This window comes from Setaria viridis, chromosome 3 (genome assembly GCF_005286985.2).
Source record: "Setaria viridis chromosome 3, Setaria_viridis_v4.0, whole genome shotgun sequence".
Classification (NCBI taxonomy): Eukaryota; Viridiplantae; Streptophyta; class Magnoliopsida; order Poales; family Poaceae; genus Setaria; species Setaria viridis.
The window spans coordinates 40,357,866-40,381,463 of record NC_048265.2 but is presented as its reverse complement, the minus strand read 5'-3'; the positions used below and the strand labels follow the sequence as shown (position 1 = coordinate 40,381,463).

At 46.1% G+C, this 23,598-nt stretch overlaps 1 pseudogene; it reads right to left on the bottom strand.

Annotated features, from left to right (window-relative positions):
- Positions 1 to 4,041: 4,041 nt before the first annotated feature.
- LOC140222274 (uncharacterized) lies at positions 4,042 to 6,044 on the bottom strand (annotated as a pseudogene).
- Positions 6,045 to 23,598: the final 17,554 nt, after the last annotated feature.

The following is a 23,598-nucleotide window of genomic DNA, read 5'->3' as shown; positions in this document are numbered from 1 at the left end:
TCTGAGTGCTATTCTTGCTAAACGTGTGCCCATTGCTCGCTCTCAATTCATTGATTGGCCTCACTTGGCAAATTTGAGAGACACCGTGGTAAATGAAGTGATACAAGCTTGCAAGGACAAAAATGTGTATTGCATCATGAGCTTTGTGCATAGTTGGAATAGTGAAATCATCGCTCAATTCTATGCCACTTGCTACTTTACTGTGAAGAAAAATGTGAGGTCGGTGTATTGGATGATGGAAGTAAATTCGTATGGAATATCCATAAGGGATTTTGCTACACTCCTTGGCTTTAGCACGGATGATCTAGACCTTGTGAGGATTCATATTAGCAAATCTCTATCAAAAGGTGCAATGTCTGGAATGTATCTCACACCTCAACCGGTCAACTATGGAGAGACACGTAACTTGATTCCTTTCTATGGCTATCTTAACTGGTTGTTTAGAAAGACACTCGCACCAAGAGAAGGTGATGCTAGCAAGATAACTTTTTATGGTCGGAATTTGGTGAGGCCATGTCACCTAGTGCAAGTTATTTTAGTGTGGTGGATTACATTTGGGAGGAGATAAAGGAAATTGCTAGCCCTCCACAAAGGTGTTGTGGATATGCTCCTTATCTTATGTATGTGATTGAGCATGTGACATGGCTTCGATTTGGGTATGATCATCCTCATAAGCCATTTTATTTGAAGAATGACATTGTTGGGCCAACACTTGAGCAGTTTTTCAACCCTCCCGGAGGTGTTTCTAGCCCATCTATTGAGCCGGAGGGACCTTCTAGTGCTACTGCCCCTTCCGATGCTCCTTCTAGGGCTGCTGCACCATCTAGGGCAGTAAGGACCACATCTACACAAGGTGGTGCTAGTGGCTCTCAAGCAAGGTATAAGCCTCCCTCCCCTCTTCACAAGATGTTCAACTTCTTCACGGGCATGTGCAACTCTATGAACACCAAGTTGCACAAGGAGAGGCAAAAGGGAAAGAAGGACACTATTTGGCGCAAGCAAATGCAAGAGCTCAACATGCCAAACAATCCTCCTCTCCCATTGGTTTGGATGGTCAAGAAAGTGAGCTGGAAATAATTGAACAATAGTGGGAGAATGCTCAATCTGCTGATTATTGGGGAAGGACTTTTGGTTACTATAATCCCACATTTGGTGGTATGACCAGTGGTGGTGGTTCTTCTTCCGGTGATCCTTTTCTTGGCACAAACACACCTCATCCCTCCATTGTTGACCCAGACATCCCTGAAGATGTAGCACAACAGCTTGCTTCGATGTTCTTTGGAGTGCCACAACATCCTCCTCCTCGTCCCTTTAGCGGCCCGAGTGGCAATGATGGTGATAGGGAGCCCCATGATGATCCAGCTGAAGACTAGAAGCTAAGAAAAGCCCCCAACATCCTTTTTGGTGATGGATGACAAAGGAGGAGAATAAGTGAAGGATTATAGCTTCGGTCCAGCTTCTGTCAGTAGCTGTTTGGCAAAACCGGAGGTTCTAATTTTCCAGAACTGGATGTTCAGGTTTCTGGCTGTTGGATGCAACAAGCCCTTGTAATAAATTCAATCTTAGCTCTTGTGGACTTGAGAATTTATGTAATTTGTGCTACTATGTGTGTTGAACCTGTTTAAGCTTTGTTAAACTCATTTGCATGCTAGTATTGTTTTATTGTTTAATGAATGTCTTTGGTCAGTGTCATCAGGTGGAAAACAGAAATTCCGATTTTTAGAATCGGAAGTTCTGGTTTTGACCTTGTAGACAGCACCACTTTCTCTCATTTTATTTGGTTGATGAATATATGATGCATGCATCACGTGTTATTTGTTCACACACTTGTTTTGCACCCCACGCATGCTGAGATTTAGGGGGAGCTCCATGCTTGTCTTGAAAATGTGCAAATTGATGAAAAAGAATTCTATGCACATGATGAGGGGGACCTCTATCCAAATCTCAGTAATCAAAAGCTTTAATGATATATCTTTTGTAAGCTTTAATCAAGATTGTTATCAATCACCAAAAAGGGGGAGATTGAAAAAGCATCTAGGCCCCTAGTGGGTTTTGGTGAGTCGAATGACAACGTGATTAAAGGTCTAATGGACTTGTTAAGTCTATGAGCTCGCATAATACTATTGATGAATAATCTTTGTGGGAAAGATTGCATTAAATGGCACATACAATGAAAAGAACAATTATAATAAGTGGCATTGTTCACTCAAGCAAGCAATGGTCTAAAAGAGAGCTGAGGCTTGGTTGACGGCCTTATATTGTAAGATTGCTTTAAGTTAAAGATGAATGTCATAGTAAGAAATATTATGTGAATCCCATGATGGCTATATATGATATATGACAAGCAAATTGAAGTAAAGAAAGAGACATGATGACATTGGGATATTAGTTGGTTTCTAAATAAAATGAGAGGCTTGTTATAAATAAATGAGATATAGAAGTCAAAATAAGATATGATCTCAAGTGGTTTCATTTATAATAAAAAGACATAGCTAGACTCAAATGCGGCAGCGATTGGATGAAGTAATCAAGCAAGTAATTAGCATCGAGGCACTAGGCAAGGTTTGGTCAAGTACTGACTTGGGCCATGAGCTTTGCTAGGGTGAAGGGGCTACTGCTTGGAGAATTTTGAGGTATCAAGTCAAGCCTTATCGAGTATAGCAATGGGACACATCAAATGTTTATTGAGTCATATGAAGAAGTGACTTGTGATCTAAAATTGGGTTCCATTTCATATGTGGTTGAATATTGATCCAAGTCACTAGCTCAAGGTTGAAGTGCTCAAACCAAAGAGATAAAGATGGATGCAGCTCTCAAGTAGATATGCTTATCAAGTATGGCATGGTTCATGGTAATGAAGCTCAAGAAGATGAACATGGTATTTATATTTTGATCTTGAGTATAGGTGTGCCATACTATCAAGAGGGATGCATCACATGGTCATTTGACATAGTCTCAGTGCTCAAGAATCCTATGTGATGGATGAGAGATACAAAAGCCATACGTACACACTAACGGTCAAGAAGTTCTAGAAGTTTCCGGAAGTTCCAGAGTTTCTGAAAAAAGTTCAGGTTAGTTGGTTTGAAAAACCGGAGGTTCTGGTTTTGGGAAATCGGAAGTTCCGATTTTGGTCTGACAACCCTAACGGCTAGTTTTTGGGGTGTGGGATATTTTTGGGGACTGGAGGTTCTTGCTAAGATACACCATCTGAGCATACTCTCTAAATCCGGTTTGATCTTTACCTCACTTGCATCGCATAAGGTTTAAGGGGTTCTCTTTGCCCGAATCAAAACCGGAGAAACCGGAAGTTCCGGTTTTCAGGTAGACAGTTTTATTCCACTATTTAAGGTGTGTGCTTTCTATCTTTGGAGATTCCAGAGATTTCATTGGAGATTTCGTAAATTGCGGAATCTCCGGAAGTATTTCTAGAATAATCCGCATGTCGCTGATAAACTTGTTTTAAGTGGTGATGATTTCAGGCTACGCCTATTCACCCCCCCCCTCTAGGCGACATCAAGATCCTTTGAGGAACATTAATAACCCTCCTCTAGATGAACGTCCCTTGGTTGTGATCGTGGCGTAAGTATGGAGCGTCCTCTTCTGCTAACAGGATGCTTGGGTCAACCTCGACTTAAAAATGGAAGAAGATCATCAAACTGATCATAATCTTTTGAAATGTTAGTCTTATCCTTAACTCCAATGATTTTTCTTTTCTCTGGAAGAACTATGAGGCATTTTGGCTGGTCATCTAACTTATTAGCACTCTTCCTTATTGCTTTGCTGGACATGTCCTTCACATAGAAAACTTGAGTCATATCATTGGCTAGGACGAATGGTTCATCTCTGTATCCAATCTTGTTGAGGTCCACTATTGTCATCCCATAGTTGTTTGTCGTTATGCCTCCTCCAGTAAGTTTCACCCATTGGCACCAAAACAAAGGGATTTTCAAAGGTCCATAGTCGAGTTCCCATATCTCCTCAATAAAGCCATAATATTTGTCTTTTTTTCCATTGTTGTCTATTTCATCAATAGGGACACCACTATTTTGGTTTGTGCTCTTTTGGTCTTGGGCTCTGGTGTAAAATGTGTACCCATTTATCTTATATCCTTGGAATGTCGATGCTGAGATAGATAGACCCCTAGCCAACCATGCTAGTTCTTCAATCGTGTCATCACCCATCAGTCATCGCTGCAACCAAGAGGCGAAAGTATCAATGTGATGACGTGTAATCCAGGCCTCAGTCTTCCCTTGGTTTGAGGACCGTACAATAGCCCTGTGCTCCTCCATATATGGAACAACCAGGGATGATTGTTGCAGGACTGTCAAGTGTGCTTTATGAAATGTATCTTCATCAATGTCCATCTGAGCTTTCCTCCCTACTGTGCTCTTTCCCTTCAGTTTCCCCTCATGGCGTGATACAGGGACTCCAATCGAACTCAAGTCGTCAATAAGGTCAAAAAAAACTTAATGACCTCTTCTGTTCCATATCCCTTTGCAATGCTTCCTTCTGGATGGGCACGAATACGAACATACTTCTTCAGAATTTCCATAAACCTCTCGAAAGGGAACATATTGTGTAGAAATACAGGACTGAGAATAAAAATCTCTTCAACAAGGTGGACTAGAAGGTGAGTCATGATATTAAAGAAGGAAGGTGGAAAGACCATCTCCTAGCTAACAAGGCATTGCACCACGTCATTCTGCAGCTTTAGTAGATTGTTTGGATGGATTGCCTTCTGAGAAATCATGTTGAGGAATGCACATAGCTTCACGATTGTTATTTCCACATTCTCTGGCAGAATACCCCTCAGCGCAATAGGCAACAATTGTGTTATCAGGACATGGCAGTCATGGGTCTTTAGATTTATGAATTTCTTCTGTTTAAAATTTATTATTGCTTGTATATTTGAGGAGTAGCCCGATGGGACCTTAATAAAATTCAAGAACTCAAACATGCTTTCCTTATCTTCCTTACTGAGAGTGTAACTGACAGTATGCAAGTAATGTCCATCATCTCTCTTTTTCGGATGTAGGCCATCTCGTTGTTTCATATGTTTTATGTCCCGACATCCTTCAATTGTATCATTTGCCTTTCCATATGTACCCAGGAAGCCAAGAACGTTGACGCAAAGATTCTTCATCAGGTGCATCACATCAATTGCATTACGAACCTGAAGGACTTCCTAATAAGGTAGCTCCCAAAATATAGATTTTTTCTTCTTTCACATGGGTGCATGTCCATCCTCATCGGCATGTCCGTCCTCATCGTTCGAAACAGGTTGGCTACTAGATCCCTTGGCAAAGACTACCCGCACATCCTTTATCATAGAAAATACATGTTTACCATTATGGTGAACGGACATAATACATTTTTCTTCCTCCCCTTCAAAATGCTTCCCTTTCTTTCTTAACGGGTGCTTAGCAGGAAGAAATCAACGATGACCCGTATACACGACCTTCCTACAATGTTTCAAATACATGCTGCAAGTATCATCTAAACTGTACGTGCAGGCTCGAAATCCCTTGTTTGACTATTCAGATAGATTACCATGCGTTGGCCAATCATTAATGCTTACGAACAACAATGCTTGTAGATTAAAATTCTACTTTTTGTCCACATCCCACACACATACACCTTATTCCTTCCATAACAGTAAAAGTTAACAGCCTTAGGTAAACATCAATGTCGTTGCCAGGTTGTTTTGGGCCTTGGATAATTATCAGCATCATAATGAACTTCCGCTTCATGCACACCCAGGGCGGACGGTTGAACATACATAAGGTCACAGGCCAAGTGGTATGATCACTACTGAACTCACCGAATGAATTGAATCCATTCGTACTTGAACCAAACTGTATGTTCCTTGCATCCTTTTCAAACTTGGGAAATCCTGTATCAACTGTTCTCCAATGGGACCCATCAGCGGGGTGTCTGATCATTTCATCTTGCTTATGTTCTTCTTTGTGCCAATACATCAACTTTGCAAGTGCCTTGTTTCTGAACAAACGCTTCAACCGTGGTACTACAGGGAAATACCACATTACCTTCGTAGGAAATTTCTTCTTGATGGCCTACCCCTCAACATCACAGGACAAGCCTCCAATTTCTTGTATATGTGGGCTTGAATAGTCTTTCTGGATGAGTAATCCTTCTTATTTTTGCAATTTCTTCATGGACAACAAATGAAACCGGGCAGCGGTTTGTTGGATTCAGCCTGATCAAGAAAACCATGCAAGCCATTAATGTACTCCATGGAATGTTTGTTTGCATTGTACATCCATTGTCGATCCATCTACAAAATATTACCGAACCAAAGATATTCTAATCATCAATACAATTATAAATGAAACATAAAACATATGAAACAAATACCATTAAACTGAAATGTTGCTGAAAGTTTAGATAGAAATATAAAAATTTAAATTTCAGACTCAAACAACATGATACACTATGACAAACTCGAATGTTGCTGAAAGTTTAGATAGAAATACCTAAATTTAAATTTCAGACCCAAACAACATGATACACTACGATAAACCATCCTCTAAGTACAATCCGGGAGGACTTTAACCATCCTTGGGTAGCGAAGACAAAGGTTTCGCTGACCTAGCCTCATCCTGTGGTCTATTTGTGCCTCATGCAACGGTAGTACTAAGTGGACCTGAAACACCCAGGACTAGCGGTGGAGCATAACGACCACCAAAAGGAGGTTCCTAACCTGTCGCAACAACATCTTCATGACATCTTTGCAAATAATGAAGCATAGATTTCTCCCACGTGCTCATTTTCTTTGGCTTATCATGAGGGCCAACTATTGTTTTCCTCTTGCCGCGAGGGGAACGACGATCGCCCCCACCATCGCCACTACCTCTAGTAGCAGAAGCCATCTCTATGTACCACAATTTATTTAGCTCATATTTGCAAATGACTAGACTATGAACAAATTCTATATTTTCCCCACAATTTATTTAGCTCAAACATAACATATAAATGAAAATTTCTCCATTGTAGCTTATTCTAAAAATGACTAATTACGTACCTCAATTTCATCTTATTATCTCTATGTACCACAATTTATCTCGCTCACATTTGCCATAATTTATTTAGCTCATATTTAAAAAGTACTAAACTATGAAATTATTCCTCTAACCTCATATCAATTTATTTGACTAATACGAAACATAGCATCCAAAAAATTGTAACTTATTCTAAAAATTACAAATATGAGCTCTAAATAACACATGCATATAAATGAAAAATTTCTCCATAGTACCTTATTCTAAAAATCACAAATTACTCTAGGTCTAAAGCATAAAACTTAGTATTATAACCACGCATCAAGGAAGGATGAAGTTTCTAACCTTTGGAACACTTGAATGTGTGAAATCCCCATGAAATGGTCTTCAATCCGGCAGCACCTCCCCTATGGCGCCATGGATAGGATGAAGCTGAAGCTATGGTGAATGGCTCAGGCAGAAGGAAGAAGAAGGCAGATTTATAGGAGGGAATTTAGTACTGGTTCGGGGCACCAACGGGTACTAAAGGGTGCACATTAGTACCGGTTCGTGCCCCCACCCGGTACTAATGTGCCACCGGGCCTTTAGTACCTGGTAGGGGCACCAACCGGTACTAATGTGCACCCTTTAGTACCCATTGGTGCCCCCTACCGATACTAAAGGGGGTCACGCGGCGGCCTTGGGGGACTAGCCGCTAGGCTTGGTACTAATGCTCACATAAGTATCGGGCTCAATTGCAACCGGCACTAATATAGTGGACGACAGGTCTATTCTCTGGTAGTGTTCCCTAAAGCTGACAAACAACAAATTCTTTCAATTATCCACAATTTGACATCAGGTTTAAGATCCATCTGCAAACATAGCTTACTTGAGCATGCGGTAAATCCATGGGCATGGAAGGAATCAGGGATGAAATAGTTATTTGTGATGAGGGCTAGCCACCAACAATAACTCTGTTCCAATCTATAGCCATCTACTTAACCCTTATGTAGAGTCCATACGAGGGGCCATTCGGATAGGCCTTGCTGTTCTCCAAAGGGGGTAAAACGACCCATACATGGGGGAGTCGGGGTAGGCGTATGGATCAAGATGAAGTGTCGGCATCAAAAGATTTAGTTAGAGATAACTTGTCCCGAAAGGTAGTAGATTTCCTTGTAACCGACTAGAATTAGATCGAATTAGATCTATAACTCTACCCCTTGGACTATATAAGGGTGGTAGGGACCCCCCCCCTCAAAAACCCAAGCCATATTCGATACTCTATACGCTAAGAATACAACCTTGAGCAAAGGACATAGGGTATTACACCAATCTGGTGGCCCGGACCTGGTAAAGTCCCATGTGTCCTTGTGTTCATCCATCTAGCTCTAGGTGCAGCAATTCTCTCCACACAATCTACCACCTTGGTCTACCCCATGGTGGACTGCTGGACTATTCCCCTGACAGTTGGCGTGCCAGGTAGGGTTTCGCTGTATCAGTTGGCGAGCTTGATGGACGTTGTCAAGATCCCGAAGAGCTGCATCATCTTCGCCGTGATGGGAGCACCAATTCCCTTCTGGGGACATCACGCTGCCTCCGCCGCCGACAATCGTGGGGCCAACCACTCAGTCCCTCTTGGGGGCCAGCTTCTCATCGGGGAGGTGCCCATCATCATCCCTAGTTCTCCGATCAAAAAGATCAAGGCCTCCAATCAAGCCACGTCCTCGGTCGCGGGCAACTTGGGTCTATCCAACAGATCCAATCTGGCTGACAACCAGATCCAAGCCAACCGAGTTATTGCCGGGAGGCCACCGCAGACTAGGAACCCAAGAGTTCTGGTTGGCCACCTGTTATACCCAACAACGGGAACGGACGGAGCGCCCGTGGCTCTCTCCACTGAAGATCTTGTCCAAGCTATGGATCAAATCACAACTCAACTGGCCGAGTGCATAACCCTGTGCGAATCTACTCTCGGAGGGGCGTCGACTGGTTTGACTCCTCAGATTCATATCTCTTATGGACTGAGGAACACCGTTGCTACCTTCCGGGAGGCGATGAGAAAAGCTATGGTGAGATCAAACTTCTTTGACTCGGTCAATGACTAGTCGGATGAGGACAAGTTGTAGGTCATGGCCATTATCAATAGCCATCTGCTAGCCGATGATTTCCTTTTTCCAATCTTGGAGGAAGGTGTGGAGACAAACTGCACCACCGACCCGGATCAGCTATCGGAAAGATGCTCCCAGACGCAATCTGTGATGGGTTTGGAGCTAGAGGCAGAAGATGAAGGCCAGATGGGTACTACCATTGCATCCACTGACAACTCCGAAAGCAACTCGCCCCCCGATTTTGTATACGCTGTTGCTCCAGCGGCACCGGTCTCCGGCGACGAATGAACCATGGAGGGATTAACGGAGCAGGACAAGGCACAACGCATTTAGAAGAATGCCAACTGAGCTGCTAGGCGACAGCGGATCCTCAATGTTGCTGAGAACGCTAATGAAGATGGAGACCATGCTGAGTCCCACTGAGACTGCTACTACCCATGTAGTCACAACGGTACTGGTGGTTGAGCGATCAAAAGAAGGACACACATACGGCTTCTAGTGACCAGTATACTTCATCAGTGAAGTCCTGATGGAGTCCAAGGTCTGCTACAATCAGGTGCAAAAGTTGGTAGATGCACTCCTGATCACCGCAAGAAAGCTAAAGCATTACTTCGAGGCCCACAAGATTGTTGTAGTGTTCGACTATCCCATAGGCGACATCCTTCATAACAGAGACACCATGGGTCGAATCATGAAGTGGTCTATAGAATTGGCTGCACATGACATCACCTTCGTGGCCAAGTGGATGGAGATCCAGACGCCCTCCCTAAAGGAAGAATCCTAATACTGGTCCATGTATTTTGACGGATCATGAAGATCGAAGGAGGCAAGATTGGGATCTTGTTCATCTCCCTTAAAGGGGAAGTGGTCAAGTACATCCTGCAGATAATGTTCCCAGTATCAAACAGTGTTGTAGAGTACAAAGTGGCCCTCTACGGGCTACGCATCATGATTTCACTCAGGATCAAGCGCCTTATTGTCAGAGGCGACTCGGAGCTCGTGATCAACCAAGTGAATAGGAATTGGTCAAGAACCAGCGAGAGGATGCATGCCTATTGCACGAAAATACGGAAGCTAGAAGGAAAGTTCTACAGGCTAGAATTCCACCGCGTCATCCACGACAACAACATGGCAGCCGATGCACTGGCCAAGATAGGGTCCAACAGGTCGGCGGTGCCACCTAAGGTGTTCATCTAGGACCTGATAAAACCCTTGATAAAGAACCCCTATGGAGGAAGAGGATGCCACAACTTCGGCTCCCACACAAGATGGCCCCAACGACGTCCAAATGATCGAGCCTGAGCCCGATTGGATAACAGAAATTAGGAACTTCATTAAAGATGGACTGCTTCGACAGCTCAAAACCAATCTGGATTGAGAAACGCGAGCGCTCCATGAGCGGATCACTTGGCGGAGCAAGAACTATGTCCTCATAGGAGACAACCTTTATCGCCGAGTCACGTGATCACGTGTCCTCAAGAAGTGCATCTCCCAAGAAGAAAGACGACAATTGCTCCATGAAATACACACAGGAATTTGCGGAAACCACACCGGCGCCATGACCACCATCAGCAAAGCCTTCCAATCCAGTTTCTACTGGCCCAAGGTGGTAGCAGATGCAGAGAACCTGGTAAGCCGATGCGAGGGATGCCAATTCTTCACCAAGCAGATCAACGCACAAGCACAAGAATTGCAAACTATCCCAATGTCATGGCCTTTCAAGGGCTGGGAACTCGACATGATCAATCCCCTCAAAAAGGCATCCGGAGGATACAACCACATGTTGGTTGCCATTGACAAGTTCACCAAGTGGATAGAGGTGAAGCCGACAAAAACGCTAACGGCTGCTAAAGCCGCCGAGTTCATAGCGGAGATAACCCACAGGTTCAGGGTCCCCAATGGAGTCATAACTGACTTGGGAACAAACTTCACTAGCTGGGAGTCCTGGATTTCTGTGATGAATGGAACATCAAGGTCTGTCATGCTTTTATCGCCCACCCGAGGGCCAACGGCCAAGTCAAGTGGGCCAATAGAGCGGTGTTGCCTGGAATCAAGTCTAGGATCCTCGATCGGTTAAAAAAGTATGCGACCAAAAGGTTGCAGGAGCTACTTGCGGTAATATGGGGGTTGCATATGCAGCCAAGTAGAGGCACGGGCCTCTTCCTGGTGTATGGGTTAGAGGCAGTACTACTGACTGATCTCATGTTCAATGTGCCACAAGTGGAGGTTCATCGTCTCCATCTTCGGGTACAACATTGTTGGTGAGCATGATGGCGACTGTCTTCACCTCCTGCAACAGCTCATCAATCTGTCCAGAGGTGGTTCCAAGGGCGTACCCAGTGGTGAGCGGCTCCAAGGGGGTCTGAGGAAAAAGAGACATCAGCACCACTAACACATGTCTAGTGCTTGCGAGGTTGATCATCCGCAAGTAAGACTGAAACCTCTTGAGGACGACGTGCTGGCAAACCCCCATGCTGGGCGGCCTGTGAATCAGCGCCTTGAGTGGCTATTAGGTCGATGGATGCACAAGGAGCAGGTCGAGGATCTCCATTATGCCTTCAGGTTGTCCGCCCACTCTTGCTCCCACTTGCGATGCGCCTCTAGATCTACAAATTGCGCAATGATGACCCCGCGATGTTCTTCACGACGTCATTCTTAGCACAATCAAGCTTCAGCTACAATATAAACTAGTCGGACTGTGAGGTTAATTACCTTCCAGATCCCTCCTAGCCTTGGTGTCATTCCGCCGAGCTTGCACGACCTCGCCGCCAAGGTCCCGTACCTTACCCTGGAGCTCCTCCATGCCCTGATGTGCCCTCACCTACTCCTCCTCACGAGCTGCAAGGCAATGCAAGGTGTTGGATGAGCGCAGAAGATGACAATAATAAAACAAGTGCAATCGGAAACACACCTTTGAGGCTGCTATAGATAGTTTCAGCTTCCTGCCGGAGCACCGACGACTCTACCCGCAGCTTCTCAATCTCCTGGTTGGTGGAGTACTCCCGCTCGATCGCCTGCTCATCAAGGTGCCTCAGCCAGGCCATCAATTGCTGGTTCTCCTTTTAAGACAGCATCGTCTCCTCCAACATGTTAGACTTGCGTTTGTTACGCGCAATGATCCGCTCCAACAATGACTATCAGACCCAAGAAGCAAGTACAGCAAAAAGGTCACACAGGAAACACGTACTCGTATGAGACAGCTGGGAAGCCTCGTGCAATGACTGGAAGAGCTGCTCGCCCTCCTTCACTCCAACATGGGATCCTCTTCCACCTCCCCAACGTAGCCGCTGGCAACTTCTCGGACGGTGTGTAGAGGGTGTGGAGGACTAACTCGAGGCAGAGGAACCTCTCTGCGGATCTCCTCCACAATGGCCTCTGCTTTGCCCACGGCCATCATGTTAGGAGCCGTCGAAGCACCTGTCACTTAAGAAGAGTCATCCCCAGCTCCACGTTGGGGACCAGTGGCAGGAGTTGGCACGCTCAGAGTCTCTGCCCCCCCCCTCCCCATTTCTTTTGATGCAACGGCAATAGGTGCCATGTAGGGTGTAGGGCTCGGGGATGGCTTGGCATCCACTCTCGGAGGCACAAGAGCCGTGGCATCTCTGAAAACAACATCAGGTGGAGGCCTACAACCAAAATTGCAGATTAAACAGACAACCACAAAGTAAAAAGTAGCTACCATAATCCTTGGGCCAGACCCACTCACCGCACAGAGGTGCGCACCCGTGGGAGCGCATTGAACCGCTGAAGAAAGAGTGGGCGCAGTAGCTGCCTTCGCAGGAGTGGTGGAGGGAGAGGTACTGACTCACGGGAGCTCCAGGAGTACCGACAGCAGCTGAGGAATCACTAGCAGCAGTTGGAGGGGTTGAAGCAGCACCCGGAGAAGCACCGACCCAAGTTGAGGGAGTACCGGCAGCATCCAGGGAAGCGTAGGCATCAGTCAGGGAGGTACTGACCCAAGCTGGGAGAGTTCTGACAGCAATCAGAGAAGGTGCGCGGGTCGGAGTCCTCGCAGTAGCTGGCTCCGGTGATGGCACGGCCCCGCTGTCATCCGAGTCCTTGTAGTCAAGCGCCACGAGACAGCGACGGTGTGGAACGTGCTCGTCCAGCCTTATGCTGCCAGCTCCCATCCCTTGCACCGAAAACCGCCCTTACTTCTTTGACTGCACCATTGGCACCTTCCCGGCCCACCTCCCACCACTCGGCGGAGCATCATCCTTGGTTGCAGATGATGCTTGGGGGCTTTCACTACCAGTGCCAGCCTCTGCGGTAGCTTTTCTCACCTTTTCCCCTCTCACTTCCCTCATCCGTCTAGTCAGAATATCCTTTGGATCTGGGATGATCTGGGATGGGAGCGACAGAGACAAAGGATCGGCGACTCTACAAGAAAACAAATAAGAGAAACATATTTGTTAGCAGGCATAAGTTCATTCCAACCAATGGGCGCATATGGTACTCTACCAAAATAAACTACAAATGGAACATTTACCTCCAGATGAGGAGTTCCAATACTGAAAGGCGGGGGACACCCCCTGCTCGTGATCCTCGTGCCGCTGGCGAATAACCTCTCCAGGCGGCGGTAGAGGTCATGCTTCCTTTCTGGTTCCGGTGCCTCTCACGTGGTGTCTATGTCACTGGCGAAAGCGAACACCGGATGGGTGTGCTCCTTCGCCAGCTGGATGCAGTGCGTTGCATAGTTGATCACGACCCTGACATCGGTGACACCACTAAAACAGACCAGAATTCCCAAAACTAAGAATCCAAGCCTACGCACCTCGGTGATAGTCCCAGGAAGCCTATCACGTGTGGATCCCTATCTCAGATAGTACAAATCCTTACAACACAGAAATAGACAGGAAATAGAGTACATATATCATTAAGGATGACATGAGTACGAGTACATCTCAACCGGACATGCCGATACAAGTCCAACGGGACTGAATCGAGAAGGATAAAACATCTACGCAGCAATAATGGAAGCTAAGGTGATCTCCATCTTCAACAGGTGACATGAGCATAGCACGATCCGTAGTCCTCCCATCCGTTGTTGTTGAAGTCGTAGTCGGGCTCCTCACCTGAAAAGCCAGCGTCTACCTAAGAAGCGGGTAGGCCATGTCAACTCCCAAAAGCAGCAAAGCCAAGGAAATGGGGAAAAAATTCTATATGCATGGATAATCCTATATATGGTTGTGGAAGTTTATGCATGCGGCAGCAGCAAGTCAACGAAGCAAGCACATATCTCGAGGTCAACACCTCAACAAGGAAGTCGGCACAAACACCGGCCCTCCACACAAGGGTCCAGTCCCCAAGCAGTCAAGGCGATGTGAGAGCTCCCTCCCCTCACATCTCAATGGCAAAATGCCGGCCTATCACATCTCCAAAAAGAGGGAAGGTAGAAGCACAAGAAAAGTCTAGTCAGAAGTAGTAGTAGACAACAACACTGTCCATACCTATGGACATGGACTATAGCTATTGCTTTAAACACTCTGCAGAGGTTGTACATCTGTACCCGCTCGGATGGAGCTTGGGTTGTAGCTAGTCGTCCAAACCCTACCTAACGGCTAGAGCCCTAGTAAGTGGATAGCTCTCGCCCGACTCCTTGAGTCTGGAACTGTCTTCATCTGTAGGGCACGCCATCACCAGAGAAGACCTCGAGGTTATGAAACCTAACCACGCCAGGCTGCAATCTTGTCAAAGCAGCTCATAGCCTCAAACTCCTTACATGACCTCCTATCCGCCTGCGGGAAGAGCACTATCCACTACCAGTCTCGGATGAAACCCCACCCATACATGAGAGAAACGATATGTACGTAACTAGATATTGTGTCTGGTGGTAGACTGACTTCCTTAATCGGCTGATTGTGACCATAGTCCTCAAAAGAAACTGCCGAAGCACCAACCAACTCCCCAAGCAAGGTATCCGCCACAGGTATGGGGTATGGAGAGAGTTCAGAAAGCTCTATCCCGACCTAGCACTCCTCAGTACCTACCTTAGCTCGCTCGCGCCAAGTACACATCAAGGAATAACTCACCCAAAACACACGCGAGAGTAGTCAAGGAATCCCATCACCAAAACCATGGCATATGCCCATCCATAACTCAAAAGCATGTATATGGATGAAATAATGGTGGACTAATTAGGGGTCTGAAGCTAGTCCATAAAAGTAGGTAAAGCAAGGAAACAGGGAATAACAATTATTAAGGCATGGCTAAAACATTGGCTATATAATCAATCATCAAGCAAGCATCATATATATAGCGCTAGCAACTAAGCATGCTTAGGATCTATATGTTTGAGAGTGGCATGACACCTTGTCCGAAGTCATTCGCGTCCTCCTCGGTGAAGTCGGGCTCGTGAAGGTCATCCTAGTCGAAGCTCGAGTCTGACAGAGCGAAACGTAAATTAAACGACATTACATCTAGGCAAGAAATCCAAAAAAGGCAAATTTAGAAGATCCAAATAACTCCAAACTACCTACAAACAGCACAGGCTCGATTTTATGAATTTAATGCTATTGGTTTCATATTTTTGTAAGTTAAGATGAATTAGTTAAGAATTTTTGAAGTTTAATTCCGAAAAAGACTGATTTATTAGGGGTTGACACATGGCAGTTCAAGAGCGGTCCACGTGTCATGCTGATATCAGCATGATATCAGCGTTGACTGGTCAACGGTAAAGGTCAATGGTGGGACCTACTTGGTCAACAGTGGGCCCACAGGTAGGCCCCACGGGCGGGCCCCAAAGGTGGGCCCCACGGGCGGGCCCCAAAGGTGGGCCCCACGGATGAACCCCACTGGTGGGCCTCACCTACCACGTGGCTTGCGGCGGCGCGCGCAGGCACACTGTGGCGAGGCGTGTGCGCGGTCGGCGCGGCGCGGGTGGTGGGTTCGGACAGCGTGGCGCGGCACCACGCGGGTTGCGGGTGCGCGAACAGCGTGCACGGGTGCACGGTGAGTGCGATGCGCAGTGCAGAGCAAGGCTGCGGCCAAGGCTAGTGTGGCAAGGTGCGGTGCAGCGCGTGCGAGGGCGAGGCAAGGTGCGGTGCAAGGCAAAGTGCTAGCAAGGGCGCGAAGCAGCAGCTGTGCAGCGTGAGCGGGACCAAGATAGTGGCGGACAGCGGTGAGCTCGGTGGCTAGAACGGTAGGGTAGGCAAGGCCTAGGGTATAACCTATCTACAGAAGCTAACAACCCAAAACTAATGGCAGGAAGGTAAAAGGGGCGGCTAGGCTTGGCTTACAGGGTAGCTTGACGAAGGTGAAGTCGACGGCGGCATGGCGATGAGCTCCGGCAGCGACGGCAGCTTCAGTGGCTTCTTAGGCGGTGTGTCCTCTTTCCCGCGGACAGCGGCTCCCACTTTTGGCTCCCTCCTCTTCTCTTCAGGCTTCCCTCCTCATCATTTTCTCTCTTCCTCCTCCAGCCTTCGTTCTCCTTCGCCTCCACTCGAGCTACTTCCTCTACCTTCGGCAAGCTACACAACCTCACCACCCGGCCCTCAACCCACTTGAACTGGGAACGGGCGGAGCCCGAGACTTGGAGATGTGGATAGGAGCACCCCGAGGTCCCATTTTATAGCTCGGTAAAAGTGGTGGAGGGGCAAAGATGCCGGCGGCCGTTGATCCTAAGGTTAGGGCGCCAGGAGAGTTTGCGGTGCATCTGATGGCACAACTCGTGGGGATTGGTGGCTCAGCAAGGGCAAGGTGGTCTTTACGCCCCGAGGAAGCTCCTGGAACCTGCCACGCATTCGTCCTCCACCGGTAGTGCGCAGGCACAAGCGGCGCGCATGACACCGCGTGAGGAAGAAGAACAGTGCGGAGCAGGCGGACTAGGCTGAGGCGTTGGCCAGCTGGGCTAGAGCAATGCACGCTGAGCCAAGGCAAAGAGGAAGGCGGCCTGCTGCAGCTGCAAGGCGAAGCAGGCTGGCGGGGTGGTGTTGGGCCGAAGGCTGCTTGGCTGGTGGCGTGGGCAAGCTGGGCCGGCTGCTAGCTCGGTTGGGCTGGCCAGGTAAGTTGGTTGGGGTTGATTTAATGTTTTGTTTCTCTTTTAGATTTAGGTTTGTATTTGTGGTAGATTTGAATTTGTGTTTGAATTTGAATTCAACTTCACTCAAGCACAAACTCCAAATAAAATGCATAAACTCAAAATCATGCCACACCTGTTTGAAATAGGAGTTTTAAGAGAGAGGGAGCTTTAGAATTTGCAAACTTGCACACATTCATACATAAAGGTTTTGAAATTTTGAAATTACAAGCATATTAATATTTCAAATTTTTGGAATATTACAGTCTCCCTCCCTAGGGAATCTCATCCTCAAGATTTAAGCCTGAACCTCCTCGAATAAGTGTGGAAACTCCTTCAAATCTGATTCGTTCTCCCAAGTAGCCTCTCTTTAGGTGTGGTTGCTCTAGAGTACTGGGTGCACTCCAGCCATGCTCTCCGGTAGAGCAACTCTGTAGGCAAGATTTCCAACCCTCTTGACCACCTGGTATGGTCCCACGAACCTTGGTGCCAGCTTTCCCTTGACCAAAAACCTCTTGGTTCCTCAGAGTGGTGAGACTTTAAGGTAGACGTGGTCATCAATCTCAAAAGACAAATCCCTTCTCCGCTTGTTTGCATAACTCTTTTGGTGACTTTGAGCAATCTTGAGATTCTCTCGAACCTTGCTTACATTCTCTTCAGCTTCCTTAATCGTGGTTGGCCCAAATAGCGTCCTCTCACCAACTTCAAACCACATTAGAGGTGTCCTGCACTTCCTTCCATAGAGAGCTTCAAATGGTGACATCTGTACACTGGCCCAAAAACTATTATTATAGGAAAACTCTACAAAGGACAAACTGCTCTCCCAATCAGATTTGTAAGTAAGCACATGTGGCAGAACCGTCCAACTTAAGCTGGTTTAAGTGCGCCTAATCGCTGTCGGAACAGCAATTATCCGAAACGCACCTAAAACAGCGTAAGTCCGGTAGTCCGTCGAGTGTCCCTAGGACTCCTCGAAGGATCCACGGCGTGTCTCATAACCATACATCAGGATAATATCCGCGATGGGATAATATCAACAAACATTACATTTTTACATACATAATTAAGAGGTACGAGTTATTACAAGACATAAGTTGAGGCAAACTTAGTGATGCAGTGTTAGACAAACTCTAAGATTAAACATAAATAGTTTAGGAGAAGATGCGTCGATAAACTGTTTTCTAGAGTATTGTGAGACTCAGGTCAATACTCTAGGTCTTCGGGGTCTCCTCCTCGGTAGCCTCCTGTGGAGCTTCTGAAAGATAACCACAAGGGGAGAACCCTGAGTACGGGGTACTCAGCAAGTCTTACCCGTCTAACCAATATAATAGTTTTTCTTTGGAATGCATGTCAGCCTTTGGGTGTGCTTGGTCGACATAGTTTTGCTGAAAAAGCTTACTACGAGTGAGGCCTTAGTTTTATCTTTTATTTCAGTTAAGTCATTACCTAACCATCCTAGATTGATAACGGAAGTAAAACAATCATAGCTGTTAAATCATACAGTACTTGGCAACATGAGATTTTATATCGCATGAGTTTATACTACGATGCTCAACAGCGATCAAGTGCATTCATAACCGAGAATTGCGGCGATCCGGATCTAATTACATCCTGCAGGAGAGTGCCCTGATCACCAGCATTATACGACTGTCCAGGTCGTACTAACAACCTCTCGATCAGCAAAGTCAATGATTAGGAATACAACTACCCGGACCCAGGGATGCACCCCCACATGGGACCCCACGTCTGGCCTGATCTCCATGTGAGTTTCAGGCTACACCCCTGCCAATCTCCAGCACGTCAAGCGCGGGTACGAAGCATTCCTGATCATAGAATTTACTAATCTACTGGGCTTTACTGGTCCCATACCCAGTAAGTGAAAAGATGCTTATCACTTGATCAATGGTTAAGACACGGATCGGTCCTTAACCAGATTAATCTAGCAGACAGAACTACATCTCTAGCTTCTGTCTGGTTCCATATTCCAAACTATTCTTTATAAGCAACATGTATGACCTAAGAGTTTTCCTTAAGGTTGGTAAACCAAGCAGGTAAGCAATTAAGCAATTCTAGACTTGGGTAGTTTCTAAGATTTGAACAAGTGGCAAAGATGTCCTTAAAACAAGGTATGATCATACACAAGAATAGGTTTCATTCAACTCCTAGACTTAGTGCATACAATAAACAAATAACCTATAACTAGTCACATGAAATAACGACTCCAAAATAGATAGGTATAAATGCACCGGGGCTTGCCTTGATCGTTAAAAAGATTAGTAGAAGCCGACGGATTTGCTTCACAGGGAACAAATTCAAACACTTCGTCGGATTCCAAGGGTCCTTCTGAAAATTCCCAGTAATCCTCTGCTGGTGCTTCTGGATCTACGGCACAAAATATGCAGGGGTTAGAATGCAAACTTTTTTTAAATAACAGACTATACAACTCTCCTTCATGATAAAGTTGCAAGCCAACAAGGACTATACGACTTATCATGATGAAGTTGTAAGTCAACACACAAAAATCTAAAAAGATTAACCTATACTTTTATTTTTCCCATTTAACCCTTCCTATAGCTTTTTCTTTTAATTTTTGAAAAAGCGGTAAATATTCTCTAACTTGAAAATCTAACCTCCTATAGGTTAAGAATTATTTGTGATTAATAAAGTATTATTCACCTTTTATACATTTTATAAATATTAAGTATTTATTTAATTACCTTAAAAGGAAGGCATTAAATAAATACCCAAATTTTTATTATTTTCCTAGGGTGTAAAAATTTTAATGCATAAAGGAAAATAAAACAAGCCTAACAAAATTGGTTTCACTAATTTTGGACACTCCTACAAATTTCTGTGATTAAAATGGTGTAAAACGAATTTAAACGAATTAAAATACTAAAGGAAACCTAATTTTACCCGAAAATCGCCCGAAAAACTTTTCTTACTCACCCCCACTCTACCCTCTCTCACGAACCGCTGGACCCCACGGCGTGGACCCCACCTTCCTATTCACTTCTACCCGCCGGCTTTTCTCTTCCCCCTGACGGGCCCCGCGGGCCGATTTTTTCTTTTTCTCTCCTTTTCTGCGGCCCAGCTCCGGCCCAATGGCCTTCTTTCTTTTTCTTCTTCTCTGCGAACGCCGGCCAGCTCCACTGGGCCTTCGGCCCCTTTCTTTTTCCATCGCCCGCACGCGTGACTCCCTGGGCCCCCGCAACATCAGCCCAAGAACCGCGCCAGCCTCTTTTCTTTTTCCCAGTCGAACCGCGCGCGCGTTTATTGGGCCTCTGCTGCGCCGGCCCATCAACCAACCGCACCGCCTCGGCCTGCTCCTTCTCCCCCTCTTCTCTCTGACGCGCGGGCCCGAGCGCCTCGCGCTTCTTCTACCTCCCGCCAAAACGCGTCCGCGACAGGGGGCGGTGCGGCTCGCCGGCCGGCGCCCTCCCGGCGGCGGAACTAGGTTGCGACCCCAACCCTAGACCTACACGACCTCGTGCGTGGCAACAGCTCCCCAGGAGATGGCCGGAGCCATCCCCTCCACGGCGACAGGCGGCGACTCCCTCGGCCGGCCGTGGCTTCTTGCGACAACAGCTTAACCGACTCAAACGACTACTTCTACTCCATCCTGGGACCCTAAGGACTCGACTACGACTACTCAAGAAGGAAGAAAAACAGCGCAAGGTGGTTCTCACCGTGAACAGGCGGCGCGACGGCGGCGGACAGAAGCGGCGGCGAGCACGGCTATCCCGGCAAGGATGTGGGACAACGACTGGCTCGGGGTGTAGCTGGGGTATGTGTGGAGGAGTGGGCGAGAGGAATCGACGGGAGACAAGTTGTGGCGGCGGAATTTTGCTTGGCGGTGAAGCTTGACAGAGGGGAGCGAGCGGCGGTAAAAAGGGGAAGCAGTGAAACGGTGGCGCGGGAACAGTAACTATTCAAGCGATTCACCCCTCGCATGGGCGACACCGTGGCCTACCCGTAGGCTTGCGTGGTGAGGAGGTGGCCTAGCTAGCTGCCCTGGCGGTCGACCGACGACGGCGGCGGCGACACGTCTGGAGCTCTGTCACCGCCCGTGACCTTCAGAACCGCGTCGTGGTTGATCTTTGATCCAACGGCACACCGATGCTCAAAGAAAGTTACAGATAAACTCAAATTTTCCATCTTTTGTTTTGGCTCCATCCCGAGATAATCATCAAACCAGTGGAAATTTGGAGATGTTGCTCGAGTTGGTTCTGAATCGACTGAATCACAGGTTCGGTTCATCAGTTATCGACAGTAGTGTCGATCTCACTTGTCAATCCAATTCAGTGGCCTAAACCTTGTTTTTCCAATCCAACTTCTACCCAAACATGTTCTGCTATGTCCCAATGTTCCATTTTGCTCATGAACAAGTACCTTCCCTTAGCTACATTGCTTTGAATTCGAGCTCCAAGTTGAGGTATTGCTGATATTCAGACTTAGTCAAAAATTCAGAGTTTCAGTCGACTTGTGATTTAGTGCTGACTTTGAGCTCGAATTTGACTTCCTTCCTTTTACTGTTCCTGGCCAACAACACATGATTATTGTAGTCCAAAGTTCACACTTCAATATGGTATAGTTGTCATGGTGCACTTAGTTGCAAAATTCTCCAGAAAGGAATTTTGAAAACAGACTCTGTGGCTGTTTTTCTGAACTGCTGTTTTCGGACGGTGAACAGTAAACGTCATTCTTCTTTTCCTTTTTCTGATTCTTTGAGATAATTAGCACTGATTTGGTTCCCACTTTTTGATCCCTTAATTCTAAATGCTCCTACACTTGTATCCCCTATGTTTGTCACATTTTTCTGAATTTCAAATTTGAAATTGAAATTTCGGTCAAAATTTGGCCGAATTTGGAATTTTTGCCAATTTCCTTTCTTTTTCTTTTGGATTTCTTTCTAAATTTTCATGGTCACTGTAATACTTCAAATGGCACTTATTGCAGCCTCTCCCCCTTAATAGAATCTCGTCCCGAGATTCCCGGGGTTAAATCCTTGGTTTTTGGAATGGAAAGGAAACTGCGTCAGGTCATTTACTTTTTCTTTTTCTGTACAAGGATAGTGGGGTGGTGGTCTTTGTTCATCTGTCCCTGACGGTTTCAAATAACTCTGGATATTTAGACTCTAGGTCTTCCGCTTTTTCCCAAGTAGCTTCATCCGGAGTATGATTTTTCCATTGCACTTTATAAAACGTGATACTCCGAGTTCGGGTATCGCGTGTCTTTTGATCTAGGATCTGAACAGGTTTTTCTTCATATGTTAGATCGGGCTCGAGCTCAATTTCTGGATCTTCTAAAATTTCTTCTGGGACTCTTAGGCACTTCTTAAGCTGGGATACATGAAATACGTCATGTATAGAGGTAAGTTGATCAGGCAATGACAGCTTATATGCCACGGGACCTTTTCGTTCCAGAATTTCATAGGGACCAATATATCTCGGGGCTAGCTTACCCTTTACTCCAAAGCGCTGTACGCCTTTCATTGGGGATACCTTTAAGTATACAAAATCTCCGGCATAAAATTCCAAGAATCGTCTTCTTTTGTCTGAATAACTCTTTTGCCGGGATTGAGCTATTTCCAAGTGCTTGCGAATTTTCTGGATCTTCTCCTCGGTTTCCATAACCAAGTCCGATCCCAGGTGTGTCCTTTCTCCTACTCCTGACCAATTTAGAGGAGTTCGGCATCTTCGACCATACAAGGCTTCGAAAGGTGCCATCTTAATGCTAGCTTGATAGCTATTATTATAGGAGAACTCGGCTAGGGGTAGACATTCATCCCATAGCTTAGAGAAGGTAAGGACACATGCTCTTAACATGTCTTCTAAAATTTGATTGACCCTCTCTGTCTGTCCTCCAGTTTGAGGATGATAAGCAGAACTTCTAATGAGGGTAGTACCCATATCCTTTTGTAGTTGCTCCCAGAATCTGGAAACAAACTGGGAACCTCGATCGGAGATTATGGTTTTTGGCACTCCGTGCAAAGATACAATTCGGGCTATATAGAGTTTGGCATATGTCGACACCTGGTAAATCGTTTTGACTGGAATAAAGTGAGCTGACTTAGTAAGGCGGTCGACAATAACCCAGATGGAATCATATCCCTTTGAAGTGGTAGGTAATCCTACTATGAAATCCATAGAAATATCTTCCCATTTCCAGACAGGAATTTCTGAAGGTTGTAACAAACCTGCCGACTTCTGTAGTATGGGTTTAACTCTTTGGCAAATGTCACATTCTGACACATATCTTGCAATTTCCAGTTTCATTTTGGCCCACCAAAATCTTTGCTTTAAATCTTGGTACATTTTATTGGTTCCGGGATGAATGGAGAACTTGGACGAATGTGCTTCTTCTAGGATTAATCTTCTCAGGTTCTCATCTTCCGGAACTACTATCCTGTTCTTGAAATATAATCCTCCGTCTTCTTCTTGATTAAGTTCAGGAATCTTCCCCTCGGCTTTTC